We start from the raw sequence: 8,072 nt of genomic DNA on the forward strand, positions 1-8,072 counted from the left end.
TTTGGGTCTCTGGTGTCTTCAGACTCTGGGTGTGTCCCCTGCCTGCCAGGCTGCCCCCGGTCTGTGTTCGAATGCAAACCATTCACCCCTGCCTGCTCAGCTGTGCGGCTTTCTTGGGAACAGGGTCGGATGGGGCCATTTGGAGGGGGCACGACTCATAGGTGAAAGGCATGGCTTAGACCCAGAGCCCAGCACACAAGATTATGTCTTCTAGACTCAGGAAATTTTTAGTGAGTTCCCCGAAAAGAAAGACCTAAGTTACTTCTGAGTCCCAAAGCTTCAATTTTGCTTAAAACTACAATTTTAACTTTCTACCTAGCTTGATTTCTTCTGTCTTATCTCCCCGGCCCCCAGACGTTGATCCTTTTTTTTTTTTTTTGGTACCAGGGATCTAACTGCGGACCTTGGCGCTTGCAAGGCCGGCAGTGCAACCACTGAGCTACATCCCTGGCCCTGATTCTTTACTCTTAAAGGAGTTGGGGGCTGGAGATCTTCTTACAGCTGCTTCAGGGTTGGGGCAGACCCTGCCTCCCAGGGTTCCCCCATCACTTTAAGTAGCACAATGTAGACCCCGCCCCTGCTGATAGGCTCCTCCCCCTGCTGATAGGCTCCTCCCTACCGGCGGGGCTGTGGGGCCGTTATGGCTGCCCTCAAGGCTGGCTTCAACACCTTCTCCCACACAAAGGGCAAAGCTGGGGCTCAGTTTCCAGGCTGTAGGCCGCTGGGCCGGTCCTAGGGATCAGGCGGCACAAGGTGGTTGCGAAGTCATCCTATAGAGCTGCAATTGCGTTATTATAGTCGTTATGCGGGGGAAGTCTAAAACCAGAACCAACTTTTGAAAGCCTTTCAGTTGATTTGTTCCAGGATTCCACAGAGTAAACCGTAAGTGCTTTGGAGTAGCTGACAAGAAAAGGAACAGGATTTCCTTTCTGTTCTAATAGCCTTGCGAATATTGTTGATTTTGCCCAGCGTTGAGGTTCAGCGTTTCCCCACCCAACCCACGGACTGGCAGGGCTGGGGGAAGAACTGGTTCGGGGCAGCCGATCAGTGGATCAGGGCTTCCCTTGCGGGATGGGTCAGTCACCCCCGGAATTTGGCCCCTTGCCCTTTTTTATTTGCACCCCTCTGCCTTTCTGCCACACAGGATGTGGCCTTCCCCAGCCACCCAAGTTGCTTGGGTTTTTAATCTCCAGAACCATTAGCTAAAGTCACCCTCTTTCTTTATAAGTCACCTAGCCTTGGGTGGTGTGTGATAGTATTGGTTTCCTGGATCTAACTGGAGAAGTAGGCACTCCCAAGGCCCGTGTTTTACAGCAGAGTGAACTAAGGAGCAGGTCCCCATGGCCCCCCAGGATCTAGCAGCCCCTCACCCCGGTGTGAGGAAGCCCGGCTCGAGGCGGGAGCCCCAGCAAGGCCTTGTTCTTCTGACACTGAACTCGGTCTGGGGGAAAGGAACAGCAGAGAGAGGTGTGGGCCCCAGGCCAGGAGGAAAGTGTGGGCAGCAGGAGGCAGAGGTGTGGGAATCATGAATATTAGTTGTAAGTATTGTTAACTTTAGTAACTCCATGTTTGTTAAATTTCTCCAGTTTAGCAGGTGGTGCATTTCCTTTGTGGAATTCCTGAAAGTTGCAGTTTCTTGTCTCTGATCTTCAGATGTGTGGTTGTCTGGGTTACTACTACCCACGGTGGTTGTTTTTGTTGAGCCTCTTTGCTCTTTTCCTGTGTGAACTTTCATTTACTATGGTAACCCCATCCCATAATAGTTTGTGGTTTTTTGCTTTAAAAGGCTGATGCTTGCTGGCAATAAACTCCGCCTTGATCAGACTCCTGTCTTGGCGTCGTTCCTTTCTCTCTGCCCCATCTCCACCCCGCTGCTCTTTCAGGTTTGAGGCACTGCTGGACATTGCTCTGCGTCCCCGGTTCGCGACACAGAGGCCCCGTGGGGTGACTGCTGGGCTGCTGGACCGGCTGCTTCCAAGAGGTCAGAGAGCAGCGAAGCTCCCAGGGTGGCAGGCCCTATGACAGGACTGGAAGCTGGGCGGGCAGCAGGGAGGGGAGCCCCACCCCATCCTGCGAGGGGAGCAGGCGGCCTGTGGCTTCCCACAGCCACCCTGCGCCTGAAGCAACCTCACCAGGGACAGCTCTGACCCTCACCTGTACCCCCTGGGTCCTCCCTGCTCCAGGGGTTCCCCCAACCCCCCACCCCGTGCTCCGGGGCGGGGCTCAGGGTCCTGAGCACTTCCTGAAGCACGCCAGGTGCGGGACTTCTGGGTGAGCAGAGACTGCCCCCCCCGTGGGACTTTTGATCTTCAGAGGGGGGAGACAAGCGGGGACCTGCCCAGAAGGGCCCCAGGGGACCCGGACTAGGTATGCAGAAGTGATGAGCCGGAAAGGGGAAAGTCGAGGCAGGGTGAAGGAGGGACTTGGAAGATGGAGGAGCTATTCCTGCGGGAAGCCAGCAAGGTGGTGGGAAGGCAGGTGTGGTCGGAGCAGCGGCAGCCCGTGTGAGACCCGAGGCGCTGGAACGATGACAGTGGTCGGGGCCCCTCTGCCAGGCAGTGACGAAGGGCTGCACACTCGTGATCACGTGGCTGGGCACCCGCACTTGACCTGTCCAGACCGGGGAGGGCTCCTAGGGACTGAGCGTAACACCGCGTGCTCAGCGCTGGACACGTCCTGTACCCTGATGCAGGGCATGGATGACTAAACGCACGGCGGTCTCCACGCCCCCTCACCGCCTTATGGAACCAGGATGATGGCTCTTCGGTCCTGAATGCTGACTCCGTAGCCAAAATAATCGCAGGCAGCCACTAGGTTTCCCTGACGAGGACGTGGGATATCCCCAACAATCCTTGCAGCGCGGCCTGCCGGCTCCATCCCGCGGGGATCGCCGCCTCCTGGTGGCCAGGCGCGGGATCGCGGCGGAGAGCCGGGTGCTGGCTGCGCTGTCCCAGGGGCTCCTTCCTGCGCAGGTGTGAGCTCGAAAAGTGCACACGCGTTTCCACACGCAGCCAGGGAAAGCTCTCAGGTGAGTGTGAAACGCATTGGGCCCTGAATCTAAGTTGATTTGGGACTCTGTACCGTCGTGTTTAGAGTTATATCACATACGTGCACATGCACACACACACACACACACACACACACGGGGAGGTCTGTGTGATCCTTGTGACTAGAACCTGAGACTGCACATTGAAAATTCACCCAAATAGATATGGCTTTAGTGACAGGGAGAGCTTTTATTATTTCTGATTTCTGAGTATTTGCATTTGTGAGTGAGAGAAAACATTTACAAAGGCGATGGTGAAGTGTATATATATATATATTTATATTTTAATTATTTTTGGTACTGGGGATCAAACTCAGGACCTTGTGCTTGTGAGGCAGGCAGTGGAAACACTGAGCTAAATCCCCGGCCCTGATGAAATATATTTTTAAATCAGCAGTGTGTAGTGGCCAACACTGTAACCCCGGAACTCTGAGGCTGAGGCAGGAGGACACTTGTTCAAGTCCTGCTTAGGCAACTTAGTGACTAAGCAAGTCTTTTGTCTAGGAATCAAAAAATAAAAACAGCTGGGGACATGGTTCAGGGTGAAGGCCTTGGGTTCCGTCTTCAGCGTGCTGTGCACACACATCTTCATAGTCTTATTATTTGAGTGCTCCTTTGGTCTGCCTGAGGCAGGGACGTTACTGGTCCCGGTGTGCAGGGGTGTGGTGGAGGCCGGGGCAGTGAGGGCCGAACAGCTGCGGGGCAGGCAACACCCAGGCCAGTGGCCCTCAGCTCTGCAGGACTCCCAAGGTGTGTGTGTGTTGGGGGGGATGTCTGCCAGCCCCAGCAAAACTCACCAAACTCAGTGTCATTTCCGTTAAACCCCGGTTCATTCCCAATGGACTACAGGAGATGCCGGTTTCCGTTTGGGCACCCAGGTGCCACCCATGCCTGCTGTCCCTGAAGTCTGTTCAGTGGACAGGTGGTGTGGCCCTGTGGTCACCAGTCACAGAGGTCACCCCTGGGGCCACTGCTTCGAGCTGGGAGGTTACGGGAGGGAGCACGACAGCACCGAGCAACCAAACTTGCATCTGGGAGCAAATGTGCAGGTCAGACGGGCCTGGGAGACAGAACCTGATCCTGCTGTGGGGGAAAGAAGGAGGGGGAGCCACGTGCTGGTTCCCTGCCGCCCAAGGCAGCATGCGGGGCTCAGCACCCTCGGCCCTCACCCCCTGCCCCGGCCAAGACGCCCTTAATAAAGTCAGAATTGCACAAAACCGTGCACAGGGTCAGTCTGCGGTGAAAGGGCCCTGGCAGGAGGCTCAGGAGCTGTGCAGGAACGGGTCCCTGCCCAGTGTACTCGGTTGGTGTGGGTGCGGTGGAAAGGACCGCCCTGGCACGGGTGATGGCAGGGGCTTCCGAGGACCCCATTGGACTCCAGGACCGCCGGGTTCCCTCCGCACCCCTTCGGGCAGCCAGAACCCCCAAGACACAAATCAGAGGCTGCTCAAACCGCAGTGTAAAATGCCACCCTCTGTGCTTCCCTGCACAAATCTCTGATGGCCCTCCTGGCCTAAAGCAAAGCAGATGCTGTGCAAACAACTGTTGGTGTTATCTCGGGAACCGGGTACAGCTTTTGTCCGAGCTGTTTCTGATCCCGCCCCGCCTGGCTGTGGGGCCGTGGACTCCACGGGTGTGCGGAGAGGACAGGAGCTGGGGTGTGAGACAAAGGAATGTAATTCTTTTGTTTTCCCCCCAAATGAAGGTGGAAACATCTTTAAAGACACCATCTTCATTGTTTTAACTTCATAGCCAATCTCTGGGGGGAAAAGGTACAGAGCATTTTAAACCTGAACCTCTGTTTTCCTCAGTCTCTCTGGGGATGGATGGCGAGAAGCCCCTTCCTGTTTAGGGTCGAATGGCGCAGACAGAGGCACCAGGTCACTGTTCACCACGCCAGTGCTCATCCGACCGCCAGAGGGCGCACGCCGCACACAGGATAATGGTGGCCCAGCAGAGGGAGGCAGTGGCCCCCGCGCTCCTGTACTCCGCACACTCAGAAGCCGAGGGCACTTGCTGTGGGCTGGCATCTCGCTGCCTGCCTTACAGAGCCCTCCGCTGTTTAAGACCTCTTATCCCCGGCGTTCAGTGGGTGTCACTCACTGTTTAGCAGAGGAAGGCACATTTGAAAAGCAAGTGAAGCCGGTCTGGTGGCTGAGGCAGGTGATCCCAAGCTCAGGAGTCCTGCCTAGCCTGGACAACACAGCGAGAGCTAAACTCAAAACAAGCGGAAGTTAAAAATCAATTAAATATTTTTTTTAAAAAATGGAGTCCAAAGTTGATGTCTTTTACTAAGCTTTCAGACATGACCTGGGACTCAAGTTTACCATTTTACGATCTCATTGAGAAAAGAAGTCCCTGCCCCTGAGGTCAGTGTTTCGATGTCCTCCTTGTTCCTGCCTCCCCTCTGCAGGTGGCTGTGATGTTACAGAGGGAAGGCAGAAAAGAGGGGAGAGGAAAGGGAGAGGGACATTCAGCAGAGTCCTTCCTCGACCTGACAGAGATGGCCGAGAAGCACCAGCTGTGACTGGATCCCACTGTTCTCCGGACGCAAAGGCCTTAAATGGTCTGCGAAAGAGGATTTCCACGGCAAACAAGCAAGAAGTGGTGTTTTCAGGACCCTCTGGGTCCGGCACTTGAGGCTACATGAACGAAGGAGGAGTAAATGGAGAAGACAGTAGCTCTCCACGGGGAAGTCAGAAGTCATTGTCAGCTCGGTGGTGGCCGTGTGACCCCAACCCTCAGGAGCATTGCAGGTTCTAGCCCAGCCCAGGCAAATTAGCAACTTAGTGAGACCCTCAAAATAATTAAGAAAGCAAGGAAAGAAGAAAAAAAGAAAGAAAGGCAGGCACAGGGCTATTCTTTGCTGTCTGTGGAATAAATCGGTGACGTCGGTGACGTAAACCTAGCGATCACACCCATCCATGCAACGTTTCTAAAACACTGGAGTGTGGCCTGAACCCTGGGTCCTGGTGTGGCCGGCACCGCAGGACGAGATATCCCTTGCTCACCCAGCCTGATTCCCATGGATAGGGCAGCACAGGTACAGAGGCAGCACGAGGCGTCCTGGGTGTGTGCACTGCCACGTTTATTAATAGAGGTGCTGAGACACCGAGGGGACCAAAAAGGGCCAAGTGACAGGGTGCAAACCCAGCACTGGTGCTGTCACCTCCGTCAGCCACAGGAGAGACGGCTGGAGTTGGTCACAGCTGGGCTATGACGAGGGCTGCATCCAGGTACCCAGCTGTGGTGGCCCCAAAGGCATGAGGCCCCAGGGAGGTGACCCCAGCCCACGAATGAGTGCAGTGTAGGGCTGGGGATGAATTTCCACAAACAGGACCCAGGTGTTCATGGTGACAGCATCTCCTTGGGGCTCCCCTGTGTTCCCTGGGCATCCCACTTGCCCCTGCCCAGGCCCCTCAAGTCCGAGCATTGCAGGCCTGCATCCTGGCCTTGGAATAGTGAGATACTGCTCATCCTGTGCCTGTCTGAGTTTTATCCCTTGGTTTTCTATCATCAGTGCAATGTCTCACTGTTGCACGCAGCAGCACAGCCCCCAAAGAAGTCAGAGTACAGATCATACCAGGAAGACACCCGGATTTGGGGCACAAGGGCTTATTTCCTGCTGGCTATTTCCACGTATGGGCTGAAGGGAGCAAAGAGGGGACGCGTTACCCCGTGGCTGTTTTCCACCCCAGAGATGGGAAATGAGCCTGCCTGCTACGGTGAGAGCCAGATGTCCTCCCAGGCCTGCTGCCCTCATAGCTGGGACTGGGGGGGGGCGTGACTGGATCATGGGGTCATGAGCTTTAAAGGGATGTGAGGGGCAAAGCCTGAAGCGGGAGGTGGGTTGGTGGTGTCGTGGACTGCAAGGGCTCCTACCCCTCCTCAGCTCTGCCTTTTCCTCTGCTTCCTGTCCACCACCCTGTGAGCATCTCTCCTCCGCCAGGCCCCTCTGCCACAGTTTCTTCTTTGGCGCTGGCCACCCCTGCCCTGAAACGTGAGCCAAAATAAACCTCTCCTCCCCTAAGTTGTGGGTGTCAGGCATTTTGTCCCAGTGACAAGAAAAGTGACTCAAATGCTGCCCTTTGGAGGCTCATGGACCAGAGGGAAGATGAGTTGCAGGTGCAGGTGTGCGGCACAGTGGCCCTGGAAGACACCTGAGACAGCACGAAGGTCGTGCTCCGTGAAGGAGCCGATTTCCCAGGGGACTGGGGGAGGAGTGGATACCGTGGCACAGGGACCGTGAGGGCCCTGCAGAGCCCGCTGAAGCTTCGAGAGCCGTGCAGGGCCCTCGGAGACAGGGCAGATTACAGGTGTGTTTGATGGGCCGGGACTGAGCCAGTGTGGTGGAGGGACCCAGGCTGAGAACAGAACTTGGTGACAGCCCAGGAGGAGGCGCCAGGCACAGGCTGGAGCCCCTGACGTCCACAGTGCGGAACTCGGGGAAGGGACTTCCCTGGCTGGAGTGCTGAGGTCCAGGCGCCCTTGGACAGCAGCCCAGAGGACAGGCTGGGCTGTTGGGGGTCACGTGGCCCAGCAGGGCCCATTGACAGGAAGGACAGGATGAGCTCCAGCTAACAAGAAGAGCGAGGGGGCTCTTAGGGGATCCCGCGAGGGGCTGGTGGGAGAGAAAAACAGAGAAGACCAGATTCAGTCCAGGTAGGGGATTCTAGGTCCACAAAAGCTGGGAAATAATACTGCACAGCCATGCCTTGCGTCTACAGGCGTGGCTTCCAGTATGCCCCAGGTACAAATCATCCATAGATTATTTATAATGCCTACGACAGTGCAAACGCCCAGTGAGTAGTGTGCAAATGCTTGTTACTGTCACGTTCAGAGAAGGACAAGAAAGAGGTCTGTACCCACCCAGTACAGATACAGATTTTCCCTGCATGTCTTCGCCACGCTGTCAGCTGACCTGAAGGTGCAGAACCCATGGGTGTGGAAGACCCACTGGGTACAGGGGCCATCGCTGCATCCCTGGGCTGGGTTTACTGACACCTACAGGAGGGGAGGGGCCGCT

At 55.8% G+C, this 8,072-nt stretch overlaps 1 long non-coding RNA gene across 3 annotated transcripts; it reads left to right on the forward strand.

The window, feature by feature from the left end:
- Positions 1-631: 631 nt before the first annotated feature.
- On the forward strand, positions 632-5,930 carry LOC104863608. Of its 3 annotated transcripts, none has more exons than XR_780624.2 (4): positions 632-882; positions 1,884-1,981; positions 2,693-3,028; positions 5,460-5,930. It is a non-coding gene; the product is annotated as an uncharacterized LOC104863608 (long non-coding RNA). The 3 variants fall into 3 exon arrangements; XR_780623.1 differs by lacking the exon at positions 5,460-5,930 and adding an exon at positions 4,858-5,274; XR_004517382.1 differs by lacking the exon at positions 5,460-5,930 and adding an exon at positions 4,899-5,274.
- The last annotated feature ends 2,142 nt before the right edge of the window (positions 5,931-8,072 follow it).

The sequence above is a fragment of the Fukomys damarensis genome, unplaced genomic scaffold (assembly GCF_012274545.1).
Source record: "Fukomys damarensis isolate Sample0158 unplaced genomic scaffold, DMR_v1.0_HiC HiC_scaffold_16, whole genome shotgun sequence".
Lineage (NCBI taxonomy): Eukaryota > Metazoa > Chordata > Mammalia > Rodentia > Bathyergidae > Fukomys > Fukomys damarensis.